Raw genomic sequence first — 26,147 nt, forward strand, 5'->3', positions numbered from 1 at the left:
GATTTATCTTATTAAAGAGAGAAAGTAAAACTAGGAACATTTTACAAATGATGTTATTGTAAATTGCAAAGCTGCTCATCTCTAACTTCTACTTCTGTTTATTTACACGTGGGTTCTTTTTGTTTTTATTTAATTCTAATAAAATAGTATTAATTCCAACAACACAATGCCTTGTTTGAAATACACAAGAGCTTTTATAAAACAAATACACAAGGCTGAGGAATGTCTGCTCTCTCCCCAATGTTATACCTGGCATAAGAGCACTCTCAGTTTCTGTCTGTCGCCAAATACGTTTCCCTCATTGATTCTTGTCATCAAGTTCAGGAGGATTTTTGTGCGTGTACGTTCTCCACTCCTCTTTTTCTCTACAACAAACTAATCATATTCCAGAAAATGAAGCCAGCTGGGGGTTAGAGTTGTAGAGGTGAGTGGAGACATTCAGGGTAAAACCTTCACCGAGACAATAGAGATGAAGGCAGAAATCCCATTATTTGTTAATAGGGTTTGTGCACATACCTCCCACGCTCTGCTTAGGACATTTACTCTTGCTGGCAGCGTCAATCTGAGTCAACATTTCATTTCAGCAGCTAGAGGCTGCTTATGCCCTAATGAATAAAGCTCTACATTTCCTCCTATTAAAATGTGATTACATTTTTATGGGGAAAACGAGCGTTACTCTTAAGCTGATATTTAATTTGATTTTTTTGCTTTGCTTCTATATGCCAGCAAATGCCACCCATGTACCTAAATATATGCCCACTGGGTAATTTAGTATAGTTTTGCAGATCTGTCACAAAATGGCCTGTATCTATATGGCACCTCCCATCCTTACAAGATCCCAAAGCACTTTTACAAATACATGCACATACCCCTGAACTGCAGCCATCTCTGGGGTGGAATGATTAATAATGCACTATAACACAGACTTTAAGTCTCATAAAAACTATGCTAGAGAAGCTGTGAAACACCCACATATTCATGAATCAGCTTCTTGCGATCTAAGTGTTAATTAAAAAATCTCAATTTCTGGGGGAAAAAACCCAGATTTGGAATTATTGCCTTGAGTGCGATGCTCAAATAAGGAACTTGCCATTTGCTTAAGTATTCCAGTATTACAGTGCAGTCGTATACAGACTAATAATGACTGTACATTATCTAATCTCAGTATGAAGCAATCTTAATTAATCGGAAGGATGCACAAAGCAGAACACAGTATTTTTGCATGTTTAATGTCCTTTCTTTAAATAGAATATAAAAGCTACGTAGATGCAGGCCTGGCATGTGGGCTGCTGACAGGTTCATGGTGCCTTCGATTTTGCTTTTTCTTCATCTTCTGCATGTGCTTCCATTTTGCCCCACCTTTGTTCCGGTGCCGTCGCCTCCTTCAGTGCCACATCTGTTCACAATACTCATCCAGGCTGAAGCTGGGGCTGCTGACGAGTTGGATGTAATCCTTGTACCACAGCCGCGACTCAGTAAGCAAATCTTTCATCCATCTGTCTTTGTCCTCCGTTTTCTGAGTGCTTTCCATGTGCCCGTTCTCTATAACTTTCAAATTTAACTTCACAGTGGTGTGAATGAACATGTGCTCTTGTGCTTTGCAGTAATACGCCCCTGTGTCCTTTTTCTGCAGGCTGCAGATCAGCAGCCCGTATTCCGTTTTGATGATCCTCTCATCAGCCTTCAGCTGTGAGATTGGACACAGCAGAAAACAATGCATTAAAAGCACAGGAAAAATAAAATTTAAGTACGTGTTAGGTGGGGAGTAGAGGAGACAGAGGGGATGGTTGGCTCAGGGACTGACAATGAGATATGCAGCCTTTTACCTCTAGGTCACTGGCATATAAGTACCTTAGATAAACAGATGCGTATGGAACCATTTGAATTTCAGAGTTCTACTATTCAATTGATAATTATAGTCTTATCAGCATGCATTAGTTAAAGGTACATACAGTCTGAGAGGATAGAGTCACCAAGGAATAATAACATGAAACAGACCAAAACAACGGTACGGTAGCCTACTTTCTCGAAGCAAGGGTGGGATAGTTAACTGGACAAATCCCATTAGACTGCAAGCTGTTCGGGGCAGGGGCTATCATTTTATTCTGTTTGTATAACATGTAGCACAATGGGGTCCTGGTCCACGACTGCCGTGCCTAGCCACTACAGCAATACAAATAATAAATCAATAGTAATAACAATTAAGTCAATAAGTCTCATTCTGATGGGACACTGGTTTACAACACTCTCTTAACTTCAGTGTAGTTACTCTTCATTTACACCATTGTAAGTGAAAGCAGAAAAACGCCAATAAGATTCAGGGAGCTAAAACCAAATGCAATTTTTTTATCACGTAGGGTTCAGGATCTGTGAATGAGAAAACCTAGGAAAAACTGAGATTTAAAGCTAAGGCTGAATTTCCGTGCATTATGTACCCTATTCACTGCAGCATTTGTGGATTGTAGTTGAGATTGTGAAGGCTGTGGAAATACTTGCTATATCTAGCACATTATGACATGTTAGCCACTGGGGTGCTGGCTCAATGCACTTGGTACCTGAGGTAAACATAGCCATCCATGCTGCCAGCTACTTTGCAAATCTGGTAACCTACAAATGATTTACAAAATTAATTAAGCCTCACAACCCCTCTCTGAGGCGCTGATATGTTAGGATCCTTGCAGATGGACAAACATGGATGTTATGTGATTTGCCAAAGGTCACACAGACTCAGTGGCAGAGCTGTGAGTAAAGCTCTGATTCCCAGTCCCTTGCTCTAATTCCATACCCCAGGGTTCATTCCCTCTGAAGCGCTGATGTTCGAAAAGGAAGCTGGCACTTCACAGAGTGTGCAGTGTTCTGCTGCCACACAGAGGCTGCAGGGGAGAACAACAGCAAAGGGATTGTGGTTCAGTTTGATTAGCTCACAATGCAGCATGCACATTAAGCACATCTTCAGCACCACTGGTGGCATTGTTATAATACGCAAGGATTCTGTTTAATTCACTATTGGGCTGAGTGCCTCTCTGGGGAAAAAAAAAAAGAAATCTGGAAAACGTCCCAGACTATACGTCTGCCCTTCCAGCATATTTCAGATGATGAAGATCAGGGAAGCATAAAGATGAGTAAATTAACTTTATTCACAATGAGTAGACTACACACTGTTTTTATGTGAAAAATCTGTAAGCTATTCTTCATCCCTAAATAATATATATAAGTCCTGCTTGCCTGGCTTGCTACCATACTAGCTGAAGCACTCTTCAGCCAGATATGTGCAGCTGCCTGCGTACCATTGATGACCCACTCAGAGAGAAGACGTCAGCTACTAGAATGGCGGGGTGGTCTACTGAACAGAACCCGGCTCAGCTGGGGCTTACTGGTGGGTTCTGTTTGGTTCTGTCACGGACTCACAATATGGCCTGAGGCAAGGCAGCTCAGTTTCCTTAGTCATAAATTGGCGACTATAATACTTACTGCATCACAAAGGGGAAGTCAGGCTTATTTAATAAGTGTCTGGAAAGTGTTTTGTGCTCTTTGGATACCAGGCACTATACAACCCCAAAGTTTATCTGAGTGAAACTAAATTAGTCATGGTCAAAATACAAATACATTTCCGCAGCTAACAGTCCTGCAATAGCGAGGGTAATTCAATAAGTCTTTTTCTTCGCTAGATTCTATCACATAGGGCAGTTTTCCCAACCTTTTCAGGATGGCATCCCCTTATTTGAAGAAAAATTTTTTTGCAAACCCCTTGCGCTTATTGTAAAGTAACAATAAAAATGTATCAGTGATAACAAAGATAAACCAATATAATTTATTTGTGTGTGTGTTTCATGCTGTTGAGAGACAATACTTGACCCTGAAGAGTAAGGCTGTGTGGGCAGTGATGGAGAGAGATTTTCTTTGATTAAGATTATAATAAAATTTTCAGTGCTTCACAAACCTCCCCCATCTCCCCAATTGCCTTTCATGATCCCCCTTTTCTTTCCACGTAAGGATTGTGACCCACCAATTAAGAAACGTTGACATGGATATCTGCTGGATAGCTGAGGAAGACAGAGAAATATAGAGTGGGATTTTCAAAACTGCTCAGCATTGGCCTTTACTCTGCTGCCATTAGAACCCATATGGATTTCAACAGGAGTAGAATTAGACCAAGTGAACTTTCTTGAAAATTTCACCTAGACATGGCATTATGTTGCGTCAAGTGATACCACAACATTCGGTATCCTGTAAAGATAAAATGTAAAGGAGATCTTTTAAGTTTTTGAAAAGACCTATTTTAAGGGTAAGGGTTCCCTCACTTTTTCCTATGATTATTTCTAAGGCCACCCAAAGATGTATTATTAAGTTCCTTCCAAAACAGAAAGAAAACAGAATGCCTTCTCCAAAGTGTTTAGAAAGCCAAGATTATGCATTTAGTCAGCATGGGTATGGCAGTATGAGGAAAGGTTTTTAAATAATTCCAGGAAAGCATGTCTTAACCTGGCTAATATCATGTAAGCATAATGGCAAAAGTGGATCTTAAAAAGGGGCTTGAATGAGTTGAAGGTGGTGTCTTTTCATAGAAGCTCAAGCAGCTCATGCCAGGAGTAGTGTGCAAGAAAGTGCAAAGGGGGCTGTGGGTAAAGTTGATGACCAAAGCGAAAAGTCTGGTGTCGCTGGTGGAGCAGAAGAGATGACACAATAAGAGACAAGAGGCTCGAACCACTGCTGAGCCCAGGTAAGGGAGTTTCAAAGAGGCATCCTGTGGCTCCATGGCAGCATCATTTTGAGCAGATTGAGGGCTGTTCTACACTATGTCCCAGCTGCAATGTCCTCTGAAGAGCTGTTTGTCAGCTGGGGATCACCAGAGTACAGCTTGCGCTGGCCACATCTCTGATTCTGGAGGCAGAGCGTCAGCTACATTGGCTTTGGGCAACCAGATATCCTGATATTATCAGGACCATCCCAATATTAGGGGTTTTGGCTTATATATGCAACTATAGCTCCACACAAAAAAGTGTCCTGATTTTTCACACTTGCTACCTGGTTGCCGTATATTGGCTACACGTCGGACCTCCTACAGTAAGGGAATTTGCAGCTGGATCTTTAAGCTGGCTGTTCACTGGTTCAAAGGAACCACAGTGGGGCTCAGCCTGTTGTCAGGTAAAAGGCAGGACAGAGCTATAGAGGCTCTTGAAGAATCTAGAATTGGAAAATAGCCATTTGGTCACTTAGTCCATCTCTGTACTAATTATTACCATGCAGTATTTGTAATACAGTAGCCTTCATATGCAGTTTGACATAGTATAGTTATAAATGTGCTAACATTGAGGTTCCCATCACTCCCCTTGGGAGCCCACACCACAGGCTAACATCGCTAAAGTGGTTGTGTCTCTTAATCCTAATCCATCTCTACTTCAACTTTTAATTAATAAGGTTCTTATTCAATGTCCCATTTATATGTTGATTATTGATATATGATGACTGTCACCCCCTCCTTTTCTGTGTCTTCATTGTTCATTCCTTTCTTATTCTCTGACAGGATGAACTTATGGCTCTGATTTCACACATATTGAGCCACACTTCATCATGGTTTTCCCTCCCACTTCTCTTTTTTGGTATCCTGTTTATGTTGTTTTACCCACAGGTTCAGAACTCTTCCCGACTTTCCTCTCTACATTTTCCCCCACAGGACTCTGGAGTTTCATAAACACCTGGCATTTCATTACTTGGTAGTAGATCTTTAACCTTTCACTTGAATGCTTAATTTGTTCTTTAGTTCCTGACCTGCAGACGTAAAACATGTTTTATTAAATTTTGAGTATAGTGAAAAGCCTGGTTACATAGGAGATGTCATTTTATTTCTGTCATATGTGGTTTCATTATTTTTCAGCATATCATAACCATTAATTCTGCTGGAACTATAACGAGGTTTTTTTTTAGCAATTCAGAAGACCAGAGATTCCTATTCAATAATGTGATTAACTTTAAGCAGGTATTTTAAGCTGAACATAGGATTAAGTGTTTTGTTGAATCAGAGCTAATATTGTGAGCCACAGAAATTAAGCAGTTGATTGTCAACATTTGTCCATGTAACTTTTCTGGTGTCATGTAGTTGCTTTGATTCAGCTTGCAAATAGGTTGCAGTGTGCATGCTATATCTTCTCAGTGACAAGGTAGCAGAGTTGGACAGCATTCTCTATATTATTTCAGCAACTTTTAAATAGTTTTTGATCTTTGTTATAAAATATTAAATAAAATGTGTAGAGCACAGATACAGAAGGTGCCTGACAAAGGAATAAGAAGTTCATTTATATTAGTTGCTTTATTTTTACAGCATGAATTTAGCAGTTGCCATAAGGATGGCAAATCTTGAAACAGTCAGATGGAAAACAACTAAGGATTCAAAAGTGACATGGCATCAGGTTAGGTCACCATTTTTTGTCCTTTATAAATGGTATGTTTAGATGGCTCCCTCATTACAAATAATTCACATGTCACCTCTTTCACAGTTAAAACATTGCACCTGTCTGTGAGAAGATAGCGGTTTCAAAGCCTGCCTTCCCTCATTAATCAACATGTGAAAAAGCACTAGAGGTAAAGCTGAGCTAACCATGGGTTAAATGTTACCACTCAACAAAGAAAGGGTGGAAGAAACAAAAATAAGGAGCATTTACTGAGAATTCTCCTTGGTCTTCATTATCAGTGGCCTATATCATCATTCCATTGAGAAGGTGGATCTTTTTATTATGTGCCATGTTGTTACTGTTATATTGAGACAAATAATAATTGAATTCAAACTGTTTTTACAACATCTATTTGTACATAAAAATCTAAAGAAAAAATGAGGAATGTGTTGAGCACATAATAGAGAGACAAGATGGGTGAGATAATATCTTTTATTGGACCAACTTCTGTTAGTGAGAGAAACAAGCTTTTGAGCTTACACAGAGCTCTTCTTCGTTTTTTGGGACATAATGTCATTATGTATGGAGAGACATCAGTTCCACTATAGGCAAGGCTGAAGCTAACTTCCCATTGGAAGGGTAATTTTTAAATTCCCACCCTACATTTACCCAAATCAAATCAATCTCCCTGAATTTCCACATGGTATATCTCAGCTCAGGATATAGTTTTTTTCTTGGAAATTGTGGAAAAAATAATGGTCTGATTTAAGAACTTCAAGGAACTAAAAAACAAACAAAGAACAAACAACAACAACCCACCACCACCACCCAGTTGGTTAAAGTATAATAGAAGTGTGAAAGAATCATTGGTCAACAAAATGAAACAGTTCAAACCTTTAAAGAATAACTTGACCCTGCTATCAACACCAGGGGATTTGCCCAAGCAAGCAAATCACACCACTAACTTATGGTAAAAAGCAAATTGGCTGCACTTTTAATTAAATTCAACAGCAAATTAGTCAATAATTACCTGCTATGACATTCCATCCCTATCGGGCAATGTGTATTTCAATCTGGCCCAGAGTTCCCACTAATCACCATTTACTGGGTCCCCAAGACAAAATTCACTTCTCAAAGAATTGGGCCTGATACAAGATGGTGTATTCTTAAATCTTTATCGATAATAAGGTCTTTGCCCATAACTACTATTCTCTGCCAAACTTAGCCCTCTTCTCCATTCTGCTTTCATCTGACTTTTGGGTTTGGGGTTGAATAGTCAGAGAATCTATCTACAATCACCACCAGAAACTCATGCCCATGAAGTCATGGTCAAAGAAAATAGGCTGTAATCACACAAAAATCATCAACCACTGACTAAACCAACAGAGACCAATGCCTCACACACCAATTCACCACGAAAAACATCAACACCACAAAACAGACATCACTGCCAGATGCAACTGAAGCCCAATCCCTCCAACCAGGGAAAAATGCACCTAGGGGAAAAAATGCCTCCCTGTCTCCAATATGGTGACCACAGCAATAGAGTTCAATGTCCTACCAGACACATACCTTTCAAAGAGGATTACCAACCAGGCAGGATAGCCCAATCCATGGCTAACATCAGCCAGCGAACATTGGGTGGGACAATGGGAAAGAGTGAGCTGCTGGTGAAGAAGCTGAAATATGCTTGTCATAAAGAGATAGCTAAGGGTTATTGTCTCTTTCACCTGTAAAGGGTTAACAAACAGTGACCTGCAATACCTGACCAGAGGACCAATCAGGAGACAAGATACTTTCAAATCTCGGTGGAGGGAAGCCTTTGTTTGTGGTTTATGGTTTTGGCTTTGTTCTCTCTGGGTCCTGGAAGGGACTAGACATGCAACCAGTTTTCTTGTCAATCTGCCTGCTATAGTCTTTTATATATTCAGAAGAGTGAGTATTTTTAGTAAGAAAGGCGGTTATAGTCTTTTGATTGTTTCTGTATTTGCAAATGTGTAGTTTGCTGGAAGTATTTTAAATTGTATTTTGCTGGGGGGGGGGAAGCTTCTTTCTAGTTTCTATAAGCTGACAGACCCTGTAACTTTTTACCATCTAAATTGCAGAGATAACCTTTTACTTTTTTTTCTTTCTTTTTATTAAAAGTTTTGCTTTTAAGACTTGTCTGATTTTTCCCCCTTGTTGAGGCTCAAGGGAATTGAGTCTGTACTTAACAGGGAAGGAGAAGGGAGGGGAAGAGTGGAATCCCTTTGTTTTAGATTCACGGAGTGTGAGTTTGTCTCTCTCTCCAGGAGACCTAATTTCTCTGTGTTGTGATTCAAGGAGTTTGAATCACAGTAATCTTCCAGGGTAACCCAGGGAGGGGAAGGCTGGGAAAGGCAACGGCGAGGAAAGGGGTTTACTTTCCTTGTGTTAAGATCCAGGGGGTTTGGGACTTGGGGTCCCCACGAAAGGTTTTTGGGGGGACCAGAGTGCCCCAAAACACTATATATTTTTGGGTGGTGGCGGCTTAACAGATCTAAGCTGGTAATTAAGCTTAGAGAAATTCATGCTGGTACCCCATATTTTTGGACTCTAAGGTTCAGATTTGGGAATTATACCATGACAATGCTGAGCTCCCCAGTGGGTTATCTTCCATCACCCACACCATACAAGGAGTTAAACCATATCAATGAATAGGCCATGGTTTCAAAACATATGGCTTACTATGTCCCATGGAAATGACATGACAACCTGGCAAACCTGCAGCCATAGGAGACTCTGGGTCAGGCTAGCTGAATATTTTTAAGAAACCATAGGAGGCCAATGTTAATAGCTTTGCAGGGAACACTGGATTTGCTTTTTCTGGCCCTGACACCTATTATGTACATAACACAACACATAGGAATTTAAAAAGGAATAAACAAACAGCCGAGCTTAAGCTGCAGGAAATTCAGCACATTAAAGCTTTACGAACAAATGATGTACAGGCTTTTTTTATTAATCCAAGTCACAAAAAATGTTCTCCCACACGTCAGTGACTAACCTTCCAAATATGGGAATAAACATGATCAATTGCGTGAGCAACACTAAATACAAAAGCACCAGATAACTGACTCATGACCCACCAAACCACAGGGAAACGCACTCCCCCTGGCAGCAGAATGACCTGGTGACAGCTCCTGTACCACAGGAGATCCTGTCCCCTCCCATAGGCCATTCTGACTGGAAGTAAGATTCTGAACCATGACCTTAAAGGTGAAATGCAGGAGACATCCTGCTGGGCCAAAGGCTCCCAATCTAGTCTGGATTTTGCCCTTTCTCTCCCCTCAGGAAGCTGTACTGCATGTCATGGACAAAGCATAACCATCTATTTGTAACGTGAGGTTTAAAGATCTGCTGAAACATTCCAGCTACACCACTGTAACTAAAAGTCTGTAACTTAAGTTCCAGGTGCACTGAGTCATTCACAAAGCATGGTATCGTCATCACAATAAGTTATACCTTTAAGACATGTACTACAATAACATACAGTGTTATTAGAGAAATATAATGCAGGAAGAGAGAACAGAATATAGAACTGTAACAGGAAAAGTTAGGGTAGGGTATTGACTGAGCAAAGATCAGGCTACATGTTAAATACAACTACGTCATTTCTGTTACATATGGTGTTTTAGTCAAAGTAAAGTGCATTAAAAACCCTCAGTTTAATATCGCTCTATATTTGGATTTTCTATAGAGGCCATCTGTGTGGTATCCAACACTGAGGGAAAATTTTCAAACATGGGTGCCCAAAGCTAGACCACCTCAATAAAAAGAACTTGTGGTTCAGAGATGCCAAACACCAACAGGAGTAGGGAGTGCTCAGCATCTCTTAAAATCGGGCTGATTTATTTAGGTGGTTACACATGAATTTACTTTAGGTACCCAATTTGAAAATGCAGCTTTATTAATTTTTTCTTTATCTTTAAAAATAACAAAAGAAAGAACAGCATTGTATTGTATTGGTCCCTGGATATTAGCGAGACAAGGTGGATGAGGTAATATCTTTTACTGGACCAACTTCAGTTTTTTCGAGACAAGCTTTCAAGCTTATAGAGAGCTCTCGCCAACAGAAGTTGGTTCAATAAAAGCTATTTCCTCACCCACCCTATTTCTCTAAAAGAAAGAACTTTTTTTGTTTTGTTTTGTATTGAAATGCACCATCAGGATGGTTTTGAAAAGGGAAAAAATGGTTGCCCCATTGCTTACGATAAGAAAAACTAGACTGGGTCAAAATATTAGCAGATGGAACATAGGAACAAACATTCACCGGCAAGGATGGAGATGAGCTAATAGGTCAGTTCCATCTCTAATTCCTATGATCTTGTAAGTAAAAAAGGACTCTGTTTGGGGACTTTGGTGGGGGGAAAAAATATAAGAAAAAAAAATCCAGAACATGAGCTCCAGCATCTATTTTATCAAGATAAAACATCGTGTGTATACTCCCATGGATATAGTGGCAGCATGTGATAAGAAACTCTTTGCTTGTAGTTAACATTCATAACACAGAAAAACAATCTGGAGAGTTTTCTTCTTAAATGTGCCCAATGGTTAATGTGGCATTTTATCAAAACTTGACTTTTGTCATATAAACACGTCAGATTGTTACATAGTGCAAGCCTAGTAAACATTGCCTTGAAAGGCTGCAAATGTGTGCTGGGTGCATATTAGAGATGCAAGTGTCATAAAACTTATGCACACACCCCCTTACGCCTTTCATGCCAGCTTCTTGGCTCTATTTTTTGAACCAGCTGTGGAATCCTGTCATGGAGAGGAGTCTCTGGGTGGCATAAAACCTATATGGCTCACTCTACACTACCTGTTCTCATGGCCTGGCTTAGGGAGTGGGGCCAGAGCATTCTGACAAATTGGCTATGTGGGGCTATTACAAGTTGGTGAAAGTTTGCCCAGTCCTTAGCCTGTTCTCATGTAACCAAAGGCCAGTTTGGCCTTAAGCCAGCTCCAAGAACAAATGAGATGGAAAGGTCCTTTAAAGATATCTTTGTTTTGCCCACTATCAGTTGCACCGATTGAGTCTTCGATTTCTAACAAAATCTGAATTTTTCCAAACTGGGTTGAACAAAATCCAGGGAGGAAAACAAGTCTTGTTAAAGCATCAGACAGAGACCCAGGAGTTTCAATTCCTGGTTTAGCTACAGCAGGGGTTGGCAACCTCTGGCACGCGGCTCGCCAGGATAAGCACCCTGGCGGCCTAGGCCAGTTTGTTTACCTGCCACGTCCGGAGGGTTCAGCGGATCGCAGCTCTCAATGGCTGCAGTTCGCCGCTCCAGGTCAGTGGGGGCAGCAGGAAGCCGTGGTCAGCACATCCCTCGGCCCGCGCCACTTCCTGCAGCCCCCATTGGCTGAACCTGCGGACGCGGCAGGTAAACACACTGGCCCAGCCCACCAGGGTGCTTACCCTGGTGAGCCGTGTGCCAGAGGTTGCCAACCCCTGAGCTACAGGCATGGACATTAGTAACCCACCAACCCCGTCGTATCTCAGTTTCCCAGCATGAAAAATGAAGATGATAATACTTAACCAACTTTGCAAAGCACTTTCAGATCTAAGAAGTGTTAAACATCATTATGAAATAAACCCTCTTCAGATGTAATATTTCGTTAATGAATGTTTGTAAATTCTTTTGAGAACCTTGGTTAGGTATTACAGAGGCGAAAGGTTGTTTTTATAATAACTGTGGCTCATCTGAGCCCCAGTTCCAGTTCCCTGTTCTGGTCCACAGTTAAGCACGTGCATAAATCCCTTTGAAAAGAATGGGACTTAAATAATTGCTCAATTGTTTTTATAAATTGGGTTGTATGTAATCGTATACTTAAATGCTTATCTGAAGAAGGCCACTAGTGAGGTAAGGAATACAACTTCTTGCACAAGAGAGTCAAAAATAAAACAATTAGGGCAAGAATTTCAGTATTTCCGGAGTGATTAATATAGGTCTTCCAAGCCATGTATAGCACACTTCTCAGTTTAGCCACCTACGTCTGTTGTTGTTCTTTGGCCATTCTCAAGACATAACAGCAGGCCTGCTGATCAGAATACAATATAATTTTTGAAGTATTGATGGATGTCAAAGACACAATAAATCACTATACCTTTGTGACACTCTGTACCCCAAAGCAACACTCTGGCACTCCCATACGATTATGTTATGTTTTGAGCAAAGTATGCCTGGTGAGGTATCATTCTAAAAGCCTTAATCTGTTGAACATTAATATTCTGTTGGATTGCATGTGCTGCCATTGCAGTTATGAAGTTATGGAGTTTTGCTGTGTGTGTTACTGAAATATGGTGTGAAGTTGGAAACACCCACAACTGGCCTTTCAGGTACAACAATGGGGCAGCCAGAAACTGATGATGGCCCATTAAGGGGAATAGACACACTCACAAGGATTACTCCAGGAGCCGTATATAATGTAAACCTCCCAGAGATAGCACATGCACAATGGAGGCTACCTGACTCGCGTCATAGCAAAGGAACTTTCCAGCAAGCTGGAAGAAGCTATAAAAGGGTAAGTAACATCATCATTTGGCTTCACTCCCTCCAAAACTCAACACGTGGAAACATGTCTAGAAAACAAAGACTGAACTGGGGAGGTGGTCCCAGGCTGGAAAGGAGAATCCCAGATAGTATATAAAGGAAATATACCATCATGGTGAGACACTGCTTGATTTAAATCCTGTCTGGTTTATGAAACTCAGATTACCTTTTTGTTTGTTATTTATTAGATAGCCAACACTGATCTGTACTTATATTCACTTAAAATCTTTCTGTAGTTAACAAATCTGTTTTATATTTTTTTACCTAAAATAGTATGTTGCTTGAAGTGCAAGGGAAATCTACTCAGGAGCAAGGGCTGGTGCATGTCCTCTCCACATTGAGGGAGGGGCAGACTGGGTAATAAGATTACACTGGTCACGCGTCTGACCAGGGCAAGACAGTACAGCTCTGAGGTTCTAGGCTGGCATTGGCTGGAGCCTCTGTATTGTTGGTTCATGAGTGGATGGCAAAAGCATTCACGTAACCGGGGGCGGCTCCAGGCCCCAGCACGCCAAGCGTGTGCTTGGGGCTGCAAGCCATGGGGGGCACTCTGCTGGTCGCCACGAGGGCGGCAGGCAGGTTGCCTTTGGTGGCTTGCCTGCAGAGGGTCCGCTGGTCCCACAGCTTCGCCTGCAGGAGGTCCAAAGCTGCGGGACCAGCAGACCCTCCGCAGGCAAGCCGCCAAAGGCAGCCTGCCTGCCGTGCTTGGAGCGGCAAAATCCCTAGAGCCATCCCTGCATGTAACTCAGCTGAGTGTGTCCCTGCCTGTGAATGGCTGTGTGAGTGCAGGACCTTGCAGCTTGTCACAGCATCGCAGTGTGAGAGGGAGCCCAGGTTGGTAAGACAGGCTCAGCGACACCACAGTTCCAGGTTGCACCCCAGGGAACTTGTCACAGCCTTTACCTAAGGCTTTAAGCCTGGGGCATGAGACATGTGAGATATATAAATACATTTGTTATGTGTTCATGATCAGTGGTGAAGTTCACTTTGCCAAGCTTGAGTGTGCAGGGGTTGGTACAACAAAAGTACCCCAAAGCCAGGGCCTGCAGACAGTCCTGTTCCTCCAGCTCATGTGGTGGAAAAGCAGCTGCAGCCTGAGCTACTTGCACATAAAATTGATTATCTGACTCCCAAGGTTAGCACCCGTCACTTCTCTCTATGGCCCACTACTGTTGTCCTAGCCCTCATGTGGCCTCCCACATGGCAACTTTCCTCAAAGAGCCCAGATGGTGATCAGGGTCCTCTGCAACCTGATACAGGGCTATAACCTCACAAAAATCAGCCACAGCTGGAATTTCTTGGCCTTTAGAAAGAAAGAGATCAATCTTGCCATCACAGTCAATGGGAGAGTTGCTAGTGCCCACAATCAATGGAAAACCGAGCCATAAACCATGGTGCATATTTAATAGTTCCTGTAGGACTGTGATATTTAAACTCTGCATGAGCTTGAAAAAAAAAAACCAATTCAATCTGGTTCAGATCTAAAGGCATAACTATCTAAAGACTGGGATGAACATTGAACAATAAAGCTCATCTAAAGCCTTCGACCAGCCTATCTCCCCCTTTTCACTACCACCACAGTTGTGATGACTACACAGGTGGTAGGGAGTGGCCTGGGATGGAAAATGGCTTTTATGAGGGCAAAAGTCATTCTCTGTGAGGGGTCCTTGGGTTTGAACATCAGTCCAAACCAGTCCCAATGTGTTGACCTTCAGGACATGCTCTAATGCCCATTGGTTTTTCAGTAGCTGTGAGAGGACTCCATGGGAAATTATAAAGATTGTAAGGCAGGAAACATCTCGGGTGCTGGTCCTAGACTATGGAATTAACTCCCCCAGGAACTAAAGTTCTCAGATACTAGCGTGATGAGGGTGGTATGTAAACTTATAGAGAGCTGAACATTCTGAATATGTTTTTGGCTGCTGAGTTATTCCATGTGTTAATTATAGGGGGAAAGGGTGTTACTGGAGTAGTCTGTCTTTTTAAAATGCACCCAGGAGTGCTTAGAGCAAAGGTTAGGTTCTCTCTCACTCGCTTGCTCTCACTCTCTCCCCATCCCTTTTTTTTTGAACAACTTTATAAATCAGAATAAATAAAATAAATCTGCCTGTAGTACAGTGCAAATGGCTTCTCTCCCACCCTCTCTATGCCCTAAATAGTGATACCAGAACACTACATGATCCCTAAGGTGAAGCAAGGAAAAGGCAAACATCTACTAATCCCAATAACTCCTGCCTTCGAATACTCAGCTGAATTCTCCCCTGAGGAAGCTTGCCTTGATGCCTATAACTTACCTCTTCTCGATGTTCTTCTCCAGAGCATTGAATATACCACCTAATCGAGGCTTGCAGGGACTTAGGAATGCATTCCAGAAAAGATGAATTAAATTCAATGCCAAAAATCACCTTTTCATCAGCAGTTTCATGACTAATGCCTGAAAAGCAAAAATGGTACCAAAGATTAACCCTGACCTGATTTTTAAAGCAATGATAAAATAGACTGATTCAGAACAGAGGCTATAGGAGCAAGTGAATTATAAAAAAGGACAAAGGAAACTTAACTTTTAGCTTAAAATCTAACAGCTAGGATTTAGAGGTGGCTGCTAACTTTTCTCCGGTGCAACTGTTTTTTAGAGCACTAAATAAAATCTGTACCACTGACTTACTTACGTTTAAAGAGATACAGCCACTGCTGGTGAATTCAATATTTTACCTGCATTTTTCCTCTGCTCCATCCTCTGTGCACCCAGTGGAGACTGAGCAGAGTAGAGGTGGGGTAGCCATAAGTGCTGGTTGTAGTTCCATCAATTCTGAGAGCCACCAGGGACCGCTTTAGCACCCTGCATACTTTAGAGCAGCCTTGAGGCTATCTGAAATCACTCCCTTTTAGTGGCCATCTACTAGGCAGTTACTACTGAAGCTCAATGTGTTCCAGACAGGGCACTGAACTAGAAGTAAGGAGACTTGGCTTCTTCTCTTGCCTCTACCAATGAATTTGAAAAAGTCACTCCACTTCTCTGTGCTGTTGTTTCCCCTCTCAGCCTTTGTCTGTCTTGTTTATTTAGGTTGCAAGATCTTCAGAGCAGGGATTGCCTCTTGCACTCTGTTGGTGCAGTGTCTAGCTCAATAGGGCCCTAATCACAACTGGAGCTGGGAGATGCTATCATAATATAATTATTATATATTATTAATAGTTATTATTATTAATCTGCCAGGGGCTGGAAGTGGGGTTGCACAAGGCCATCTGAACCTGTTTTACAGCACCAGGGGAAATACCCACCTTGCTGCTAAAGCTAGCCATACATTCCATTTTTGCTACCATACTGGGGCTCAGGATGGAGTTCATATTAGTACAACATCTAAGTAATTTTGTATTTGTTCATCAAAGACAGTAACTTCAATAATCATTATTCTACAAAGAGATACCTGACTGCAGCAGTCGGGATGGCATCCCTACAGTAACCCTAAGCTCTGTGGCATATCTCAGATACCACTATGTAGTAATTGTGGGGTGAATCATGAGAGTGCAATCCCAGCCCCATTGAAATCAATGGGAGTTTGGCCATTAACTTCAATGGAATCGGGATTTCACGCTGACATTTTAATGATCCCTGCGGTATATATGCACAGTGAGATCCCAGTATACCGTGCAACAGACTGGTCTTTGATCTCATGGCAGACAATCCTAATTTTTGCCACGAAATACGCTGAGTTCTGCAGCAGGTGACATGAAAATTATTGGAGATCAATCAAATAGAGCAGCTTCTACTAGGTCAAAAATTAAACTCGGCAATACTATCAGTACTGTTGTGTTTAAGGATGTAAAAATTGGCTAATAAAGTTAACCAGTTAAGCAATTACAATTATATCATTTCACTGGTTAACGATTAATTGAGGTCGCTCTGGCCAGCCTGGCATAGCGGGGGCTGGGGTCCCTCCGGCTGGCGGCACAGTCCAGCGTGTCTGGGGCTGGGGCTGCTCCAGCCCACCTGGGGTCCAACCAGCCCGGCCAGAGCTGGGTTCTGCCAGCGCGACCAGCACGGTGCAGCCGAGGCTGTGGTCCCACTGGCCGGCTGGCCTGACTCAACTGGGGTTGCTCCTGCTAGTCACACACAGGCAAGGCTGGGGTCCCTCCCGGTGGCGCAGGGCCGCTGGGGTTAACAGTTAAGATCTATTAACAGTTAGCCTAATGCTAACTGGTTAACCGTTTAACCTTTTACATCTCTAGTTGTGACTGGGCTGTTCATTTTAATAATTGAATGTAAAAACCCCAGACTAACTTAAACTTCGGTTTTGAAAGTTTTTCATTTATTTTACACTGTCACAGAAATTGCAGCGTAACCGCAGGATTTAGCATTGACAGTACACTCTGTAAGTGAACTGCAGCAGTTGCCAAGTCAGTGAGCCAGACTGTTTGGCAGCTGGGAGAGGGGGATTTCTTGTTGAGGGAAGGGGAAGCTCATGTTAATAGGGGGAGTGTTTAAGTAGCTACAGGGAAGGGGAATTAGAGGGTTTGGCAGCTGGAACAGGGGTTGGGACTTTTGTCAAATATGTGTATGTATTAGGGGAGGAAGAAGGAGCATTTTCTGCTTCCTCAGAGGTTTTCATACTTGGATTTCTCTCCAGATACTCTGCAAAGGAGCGGAGGTCCTGGCATCTCACTCATGGTGGGGTATGGGGTATTCATATCTACTGCCCTATTTCTCCCCTCATGTGGGTTTCCGCTGGTGACTCTCTCGCATGGAGTATGTGTGTGTTTTGGTGGGGGGGGACGGAGAGTTGTTTTCGCCATTTACTTCTTTTAAGTTCCCATGGCTCAGTGAGTCTAACTGCTGGATGAGGGCTGAATGGAGAGAATTTGGGGATTCTAACTGCCTGGGCATTAGCTGCCCAGATATCTGCAGAGGCCTAGTTCCAAAGAGCATAGTAAACAGACAGACACACTGACCGTACACACCTTGTTGGAGGAAGAGGCACAAACAGGGCCGGTGCTACCATTTAGACCAACTAGGCAGTTGCCTAGGGTGCCAAGATTTAGGGGCGCCAAAAAGCGGTGCCCCCAATTTTCTTTTAAAGCGTTTCAGGGGCCGCTGCACTGGGAGGGAAAGGGAGTCTGAGCCGCCGTCAGGCAGCCCAGGGGTTCCCCTGGGTCAGCGCGATGCCGCTGGCAGCCAGCCCAGAGGTTCCCCTGGGTCAGCGCGCCACTGCCAAGAGGCAGCCCAGAGGTTCCCTGGGTCAGCGCGCCACCACCGGCAGCCAGCCCAGGGTTTTGGGCTGCCGGCGGCGTGCTGACCCAGAGGAACCCCTGGGCTGCCTGTCAGCGGCTCAGACTCCCTCTCCCTCCCAGCGCAGCGGCCACTCCATCCCACGTGATTCTTCTCATTGCCAGTGGGGGCGGCGGGGGCCGGGCAGAGCTCCGCAGCTCTGCTTAGCGCACATGGCACGAGCCTGGCGACGGGTGCAACAGCAGGGCATCTGGAGCAGAGGTGAGCTGGGGTGGGGAGGTGCCACACAGCTCTGGGAGGGTGCCTCAGGGCGGTGGGGAGCTGCTGCAGGGGGGCGCCTCAGGGCAGTGGGGAGGAGCTGCCACAGAGGGGTGCCTCAGGGCAGAGCTGCCACAGGGCAGGGGGCGGGGTGCAAGGTGGAATTTTCACCTAGGGCGCGAAACTTCCTTGCACCAGCCCTGCAGAGGTGAGCTGGGGTGGGGAGGTGCCGCATGGCTCCTGGAGGGGGAGCTGCCGCGGGGGGGTGCCTCAGGGCAGGGGGGGGATCTGTTATGGGGGGGGCGCCTCAGGGCAGAGCTGCTGCAGGGCTGGGGGGGGGGGCACGCACAAGGTGGAATTTTCACCTAGGGCGCGAAACTTCCTTGCACCAGCCCTGCAGAGGTGAGCTGGGGTGGGGAGGTGCCGCATGGCTCCTGGAGGGGGAGCTGCCGCGGGGGGGGGCGCCTCAGGGCAGGGGAGGGATCTGTCATGGGGGGGGCGCCTCAGGGCAGAGCTGCTGCAGGGCTGAGGGGGGGCACGCACAAGCTGGAAGTTTCACCTAGGGCGCAAATACTTACTTCCATATCCCAGCACTGAGCGACTGGATCTCCATATTTAACATCTTGCCTCCTGGCTCTCCTATAACAAGAGCATTAAAATGTGTAACACTTGAGGCATAATTGCTAGAATTCAGTAACAAAATGAAGAGGAGCTCGGCAGATGTGGGACCGCAGCACTCTTGCCCTATCGTTGGTAATTACACCCCTAAGTAAATCCAGCCTCGTTCTCAAGTGGCATGTGGCACAGAGAGATTTGTACAAATGGCACAAAGAGACAGGCTGGTGATTTAAGAAAATCACTCTGGGAAGAGAGATCTGCCTAGAAGAGGGTGAGTGCAATCTAGTGGCAGAGACAGCTTCCAAATCAGCTATAGATGCTCTGCCAGATCCAAAGGCAGAACAGATGTTGTGATCTGGTGGGCCAGATCATCTTGGAAACCATCAGAACCCTCAACATCCTACATCATGTAAACCTATGAGTTTCAACAGACCACATTCCTGACGCAATTCAAGGCCAACACAGTGTAATGTCAACTACTGAATTATCTAAAACAAGCAATGCTGAAAAAGAGTAGGTGCTGCTTCAGATGGAACAGTTTTGAGAACAGCAGCTTCAGAGTATGGTTTGGGGAACTTTATGCAGAGATCAACAGAGCAGGGGATTGGGAGTCAAGATTCCTGGATTCTTTTCCCAGTTCCACTATTTAACTTGCATAGTGATCTTTGGGCAAATTACTTAACCTCTCTGTGACTGTTTTTAGGTTTTATTAAAATAATATTGATAATACTTATCTCTTAAGAACTCTCATCCATAGATCTCAAGAGGATAAATCTAATTATATTCATTCTTCAGATGGGGAAACTGAGGCATAGAGAGGCAAAGTCACTTCCTTGAGGACACACTATGAGCCAGTGTCAGAGATGGCAATAGGCCCTTACTAGTGCAAAGCATAGCAATGTCTAAGTGGAAGAGCCGGCTCCTGATGCCGATGTGTCCATTTGGAGAAGAGACCTAAATATGCCGGGAGCACAGTGTGCCAGGTTGCTATACTGAGCTAACGGAAAATACCCAAGTAACTAACCTATGGAAGATGCACAAAGCAAAACACCAATCCCTTCTTCTGGAGCCTCACACCCACAAAGATTTGACCTATCCACCAAGCCAGGGAGCTCTATAAATAAATGATCCCTCATTCTCTGTCTCCGCATGCAGTGGAAAGAAGCACTGCAGCCGAAAGAAAGCACTGCAGCCTTCAGCAACCCCATGGGACATAACTTGTCCATTGAATCTTAGCTTTTATATTTCTCTTCTCGTTTACATTTCTCTGAATTTATTCTAGTTCACTTTAGCTTAGGGGAGAATATACATGGTTGCCCCATGAATGATACAACAACCCACAACTAATTAACTTCAATCGCTCATTTAATCATTTAGGCCCAGTACTGCAGTCCTTAAAGAAGCAAAACTCTCATCACAGACAGCAACCATGGACCTTTATTGTAAGCTGAGCTGGGCAACATTTTTCAGATGAATTGTTATATGCCAAAACAATGCAGTTGCAGCCAAAAAATCTTTCGTTTGGGAGGGTGAGGGAGAATATTTTATAATCTGATTAAAACTAAATTTTGTTTCAATTTTTTGGAACTGCCAGCAATCTGACCTGGGAAAAAATGCCTTTGCAACCTCGCATGTGACAATCAGTTAAACCCCATGAGCACGAATTATGAGGACTGCGCACAGGACAGTTTCATCAAAGGGGTGGAAGAGAAGGCTGAGGAAAAGCCTTGAAATAGTGGCATGAACTGAGAAATTCTGGCTGACCCAGTCAGAATGCTAGTAGGGGGAGCTAGTGCCAACTCAGTAACTCTATTAGCCTTCTAGAGTACAGCACGAAATCCCTCCATCTGGCTCAGGGAGAGTTCAGATATGGCTCCCGTGGTCCTTTCTCTTTTGGGAGCAGGGGCGGCTCCAGGCACCAGCACACCAAGTGCGTGCCTGGGGCGGCAAGCCACGGGCAGCGGCCTGCCAGTTGCCATGAGGGCGGCAGTCAGGCTGCTTTTGGCAGTGTTTCTGTGGGAGGTCTGCCAGTCCCGTGGTTTCGGTGGCAATTCAGCAACGGGTACGCCAAAGACACGGGACTAGCAGACCTCCTGCAGGCGCGCCTCCAAAAGCTGCCTGACTGCCGTGCTTGGGGCTGCAAAATACATAAAGCTGCCCCGTTTGGGAGGCTGGTGCTGCAGCTGGTATTAGCCCAGCAAAGCACTTGCGTACTCTATACCAACACACTATGGCTCTCTGTTCTTCACTAGTCCATGGATAGAGGTTTGTAAACTCTAAAGCACTTGAGCCATGAGACCTGTGTCTTTTAGCTCAGACAGCAGCAGCTCATCCATTCAGTTCCTGCTGCTAGCGACCCACCTAGGGGTATCGAGTGGGAGTCACACACCCCATTGTGATTGTGCCTGGCTCCCATGCAGAGGCACAAGTACGGGAGACTCCTTGAATCACTTCCCTCCTTTGCACACTCATGCAGAGCCAGACACAGTCTAGCCCTTAGCCTCATAACTTGGTATCTTAAAGCACATAGCATAACAATAAGTATCATGATCTTGTTATGTTAGACACCCTAGCACAGTTACCGCTATTCATATTTAAGTGCTGCACTGTTTTCATAGCACTCCCACCAAAACATGGACAAAGTTATGTCTACAATTTACCTAAACAGCATGCTGAAAAAGTGCAACTTGTTTTCGCTGGCCTAGAAACTCAGTGGGGAACCTCTGAAGCCCTTAATGTAAGGTATATGAGTGGGTGGATTTTCCATAGGAACTCTCTATATATTCTTACCTTTTAGAAGTTGGTGCATATCTGGAACATGTGTTTCCATCCCAAGCATAGTATGGGTCTCTGCCAAGGCAACAGTTTGCACAAGCCTTCCCATACGTGTGACATCTGTGCAGGGAGAGCTGAACCAATCCATCTTTGGAACCAATGTACAATTGTTGCTGCAAATCAGGCAAGGCGAATGAATTAGAAGCATTCTTCAAGCAATTATTTTAAATGTTCTCTTTCTCGCTACCACCCTCGCAATCTTTCAATCTTGGCCCAGATTGTACTGAACGAGAGAGAATTTCACATTCATTGTAAAATGTTTCTCAGGGCACTGTGTACACTGGACAGTCTCCATCCATTGCAGATGACATGATGGTGGAAAGGGGCTATGGAACTGGAAGGACAAGGATCTAAAACACTGGTAGGATGCTGGCATGAATTTACAGTATAAAAAATTAGCAGCAATCCCCCACAGCAAAAAGTAATTTTAATAATAATTTTATAGTGGAAGATAGATCTTGATGTCAAGCTCAACAGCCATGGGGCTCATCTCTGGTTTATGTCTTATGTTCCTAAAACCTCATGCTTCAGGGTTTCAGATAGTCACCTGCACAGGTCAGGAAGGGATTTTTTTTCCCCTCCAAAGTATTTATCGTCTTTCACTGAAGCATCAAAGATGGCCCTGGCTGGAGATGGGATATTGGATAAGGTGATCCAGGGCTCTGAGGTGACATTGAACATGCTCTCTCTCAGGTGCTTGGCAGGCTGATTCTTGCTCAAAGAGTCTAACTGATTGTCACGTGTGAGGTCGAAAGGAATTTTTCCCCAGGTCAGATTGGCGGTGACCTTGGGGCTTTTTGTCTTTCTCTGCAGCATGTGGATGCAGGTCACTTGCTAGGATTACCTGGGTGTATCTCTCCTAATCATTTCCCTGCCATTGCAGAGACCTCAGGTACTGTGCACCTCGGTCTCTCACCTACTCTCTGCTGTAGCACATAACAGTTCAGTTTCTTGTGGGCTGTAATACTTGGTTCTAATTTCAGTTATTGGGTTTAGTGTGCAGGTCCTGGGTGGTGTTGGTGGCCTGTAACATACAGGAGTTCAGACTAGATGGTTTGGTAGATGGCCTGTAACACGCAGGAGGTCAGACTAGATGGTTTGGTGGTCCCTTCTAACTTTAATCTATGACACTGACCTGGAATTCGGGATATTTGGATGACCTTGAGCAAAGAACTATACCACTCTGTGCCTCAGTTCGGCATGTAAAATGGGGAATAATAATACTTCCTTTCTTCCACCTTTTGTGACTTGTGTAGTTAGACTCTAAGCTCATAGCTTGAGGACTGCCTCTTACTATGTGTACATACAATGCCTTGCACTGTGAGGTCCTGATCCCTATTTGGGATCCCTAGTGGTGCTGCTTGTAATACCACTACTATAACCAACAATAAAATAATAATAATGTCTCATTGAATTGATAGATTACACAGAGTCCAATTTTTGTTGTGTCTGGAAAATATATGTGTATTAACTTAATTCACAAAACCCACATCCATATGACTAAGGATTTGTATCCATGAGTAATTACCAGTTTGTGCATACAAACTACTATTTGCAAGCAAATGTCAATTTTCCAGGCAAACTAGTTCACACTATACTTTCCAGATGCAGCTTAAGTGGCAGCCTTTGAAAGTTTGGCCAATAAGCAACAGATGTCACCAGCAAAGCAACAAGCTAAATGCTCAAAATACCAAACTATTCATGTGAATTAAACAAGTGTGTGAATTATCTGCTTCAGGGACATCTCCATAGTTGAGATAAATGATGGATGCTGAAAAATTAATGAGTGAATGTCAGTGTACCTGTTCATTGACATTTGCTTCTGTCTTTAATAGAAAAGATGACATATCTTAACACCTGCCTAACTACAAAATCAATAAAACTACAGATCAATGTAATTGGTTTATGCAGATGTGAAAAAAGATCAGAAATTATGACCGCAAGCAAATATTCTCTGCTACTTGCAAGTAGATGCCTTTTATCCAGGAAGATTGTAATTCACCCTGCACAGAGGGCCAGCACCAAATCTAAAAACTCCATTTAAGAACTATTCTGAAGGCTTAAATGGGACGGAAGGGATGCATTTTACTCCTCTGCACCAAAGGTGAATTTTACCTCTAGTGAAGTCAGTGAATGTTGTGCCAATGACTGTAGTAAGAACAGGATAGTCCTGGTATATTATCTATGCTCTATCACATAATGGAACATCTAAGCCTATTGTTTAATGTTGATGTGGCTTTAAGAATAATAAATGGTTTGCAGCTGCTCTCTCCTCTTCAATTTTCTGTATTAAAAATATGTAGCGGTAACATTTATAAAATAGAGGACTGTCTGCTGAGCAAACTCCAACCCTTTTAGTGTTAAATATGATATGCCATGTTTGCCCTTGACGTTATGTTATAAGAATGCAGCAAATTGGTGTACATGCTGAAACTCCTGATTACTTGGCAGACTGTCGAGTAATCTTGGTATTTTCAAAGTAATATTTATAATTGGTGTTCATTGCACTGGAAAGAGGACATTGAGAGCCTTTAAGATTCTCATCCTATAGATGATGTATCAAAAGGCACATCGAGAGATTAACTCAGTAATATCAGTTTTACAGAGTCCGTACTAGTGCTGTGTGAACTCATTGTGTCTGATTTCAAACCCACTTGATCATTTTGGGTTGGAAAGTTTGAGTATGACCCCACTGTTCTTGGGCTTGAACTGCCCTTAGGAGAGAGTCCATGGAAAAAGGGCAGATGGTGGGCAGAAAGGAAAACATTAACAAAACAGTAAGGTGAAAAATGAAGTAGAGCTGGACACAATGAAAAGGGAACAGCAAGGGACTGCCAAAAAGGAGGAGAGAAACACTTGGATGAAAAAATAAATCAGCAGGCACATTCTATTCTCCATTACACTAGTGTAAATCAAAATCCACTCCACTCCATCAACAGAGTTAATCAGGATTTATGTCAGTGTAATACAGAGCAGAATTTGGCCCAATATAGATACCATTTATGGGCAACTCACTGGTGTTAGCCTGACTTAGTGGATTTCTTCTCTCTCCGACATTCTACTGGCATTGCCAACCCGAAGCACACTAAACCTCGAATAAAGCTCAAAAAAACCCACCCCAAAACAAAGCAAACCAGAGATTGATTTAAAAATAATTAATAGATATTTGGTTCATTTTATTTGCCTTGTGGCTTTTGTTTCTTTTTTTTAAACTTGATTATTTGTGTTTTCAAGATTTTCTCCACAACCATGAGGCTTGAAAACATTTTTTAAATGATAATGAGGATCACAGGACTCCAGAATCTGAGGCTTTAGGAAAAACACTAAAAATCAAGCAGTGTTGGTGAGACATGATAAAACTGCAAGAGTTGGCAGCAGTTTCCTAGGAGCTTGAAAATTCATGTTATTATTGATTCAATCACCTTTAGAAAACCAAAGGATCTCAATGTTAAAAATAAAATAAGTTTGGGAACTTGCACTAGTTCTGAGAAATGAATTGTTCAGAGGTTGATTTCCACAAGGTTTAAAACTCCCCTAAACTATTCTCTGATGCTGTTGAAACACCCAGTGGCTGTTAATGCTTACCTTGAAAATCTGCAGCTCTTCCACAGTCCACTTCTCCTTTGTAATGCTCACAACTTTCAGTACTGTTCCTGTGTCTGAAATAAAGGTATGTAGTATACAAAGCAATGCTTGTATTTCAGTATTTAAGTACAGTTCTGTTTCTAACTGACTTTGTATTAACTCCCCTTCCCATTCCTTTTCTAAGTGATGCTCTAAACTTCAGTTAGAAAGAAGATTAAAAAAAGGAAACTAGACATCAGAGATCATGTTTAATGTAGCCAGGAATTTGCTTTCTAATATGTCTATCCATCCTAGGTACTTGTATCGCCTCCATCACTATAGTGTCTGTGCAGCTCACAATTTTTAATGGATCTTAAACAGCTGTTTTTTCTTAACCTCAGAATACTCTGTGAGACAGTGCTATTAGCCCCATTTTACAGATGGGGAACTGAAGCAAAGTAAGATTTGCCCAATCTCACAACAGAAATTTGTGGAGGAAGCAAGGAGTTGAACTAAGGTCTACTGAGTCCCACTCTAGTGCCTTAGCTACTGGATCATCCTTCTTTTTCAGTAAAAGCTTATCTATTTAAACAGTTTTAGGAGCCATAAAGGGCCTAAAGTCCTTGGCTGAATAGGGGTCTTAGTGACTACCTGTGCAGCATGGTGTGATCAGATTTAAAACTG

The 26,147-nt window shown here is 43.1% G+C and overlaps 1 pseudogene; it reads right to left on the reverse strand.

Annotated features, from left to right (window-relative positions):
- Nucleotides 1-1,209: 1,209 nt before the first annotated feature.
- On the reverse strand, nt 1,210-25,501 carry LOC127043178 (semaphorin-3D-like; annotated as a pseudogene).
- Between the last annotated feature and the right edge of the window lie 646 nt (nt 25,502-26,147).

Source organism: Gopherus flavomarginatus, chromosome 1 (genome assembly GCF_025201925.1).
Source record: "Gopherus flavomarginatus isolate rGopFla2 chromosome 1, rGopFla2.mat.asm, whole genome shotgun sequence".
Lineage (NCBI taxonomy): Eukaryota > Metazoa > Chordata > Testudines > Testudinidae > Gopherus > Gopherus flavomarginatus.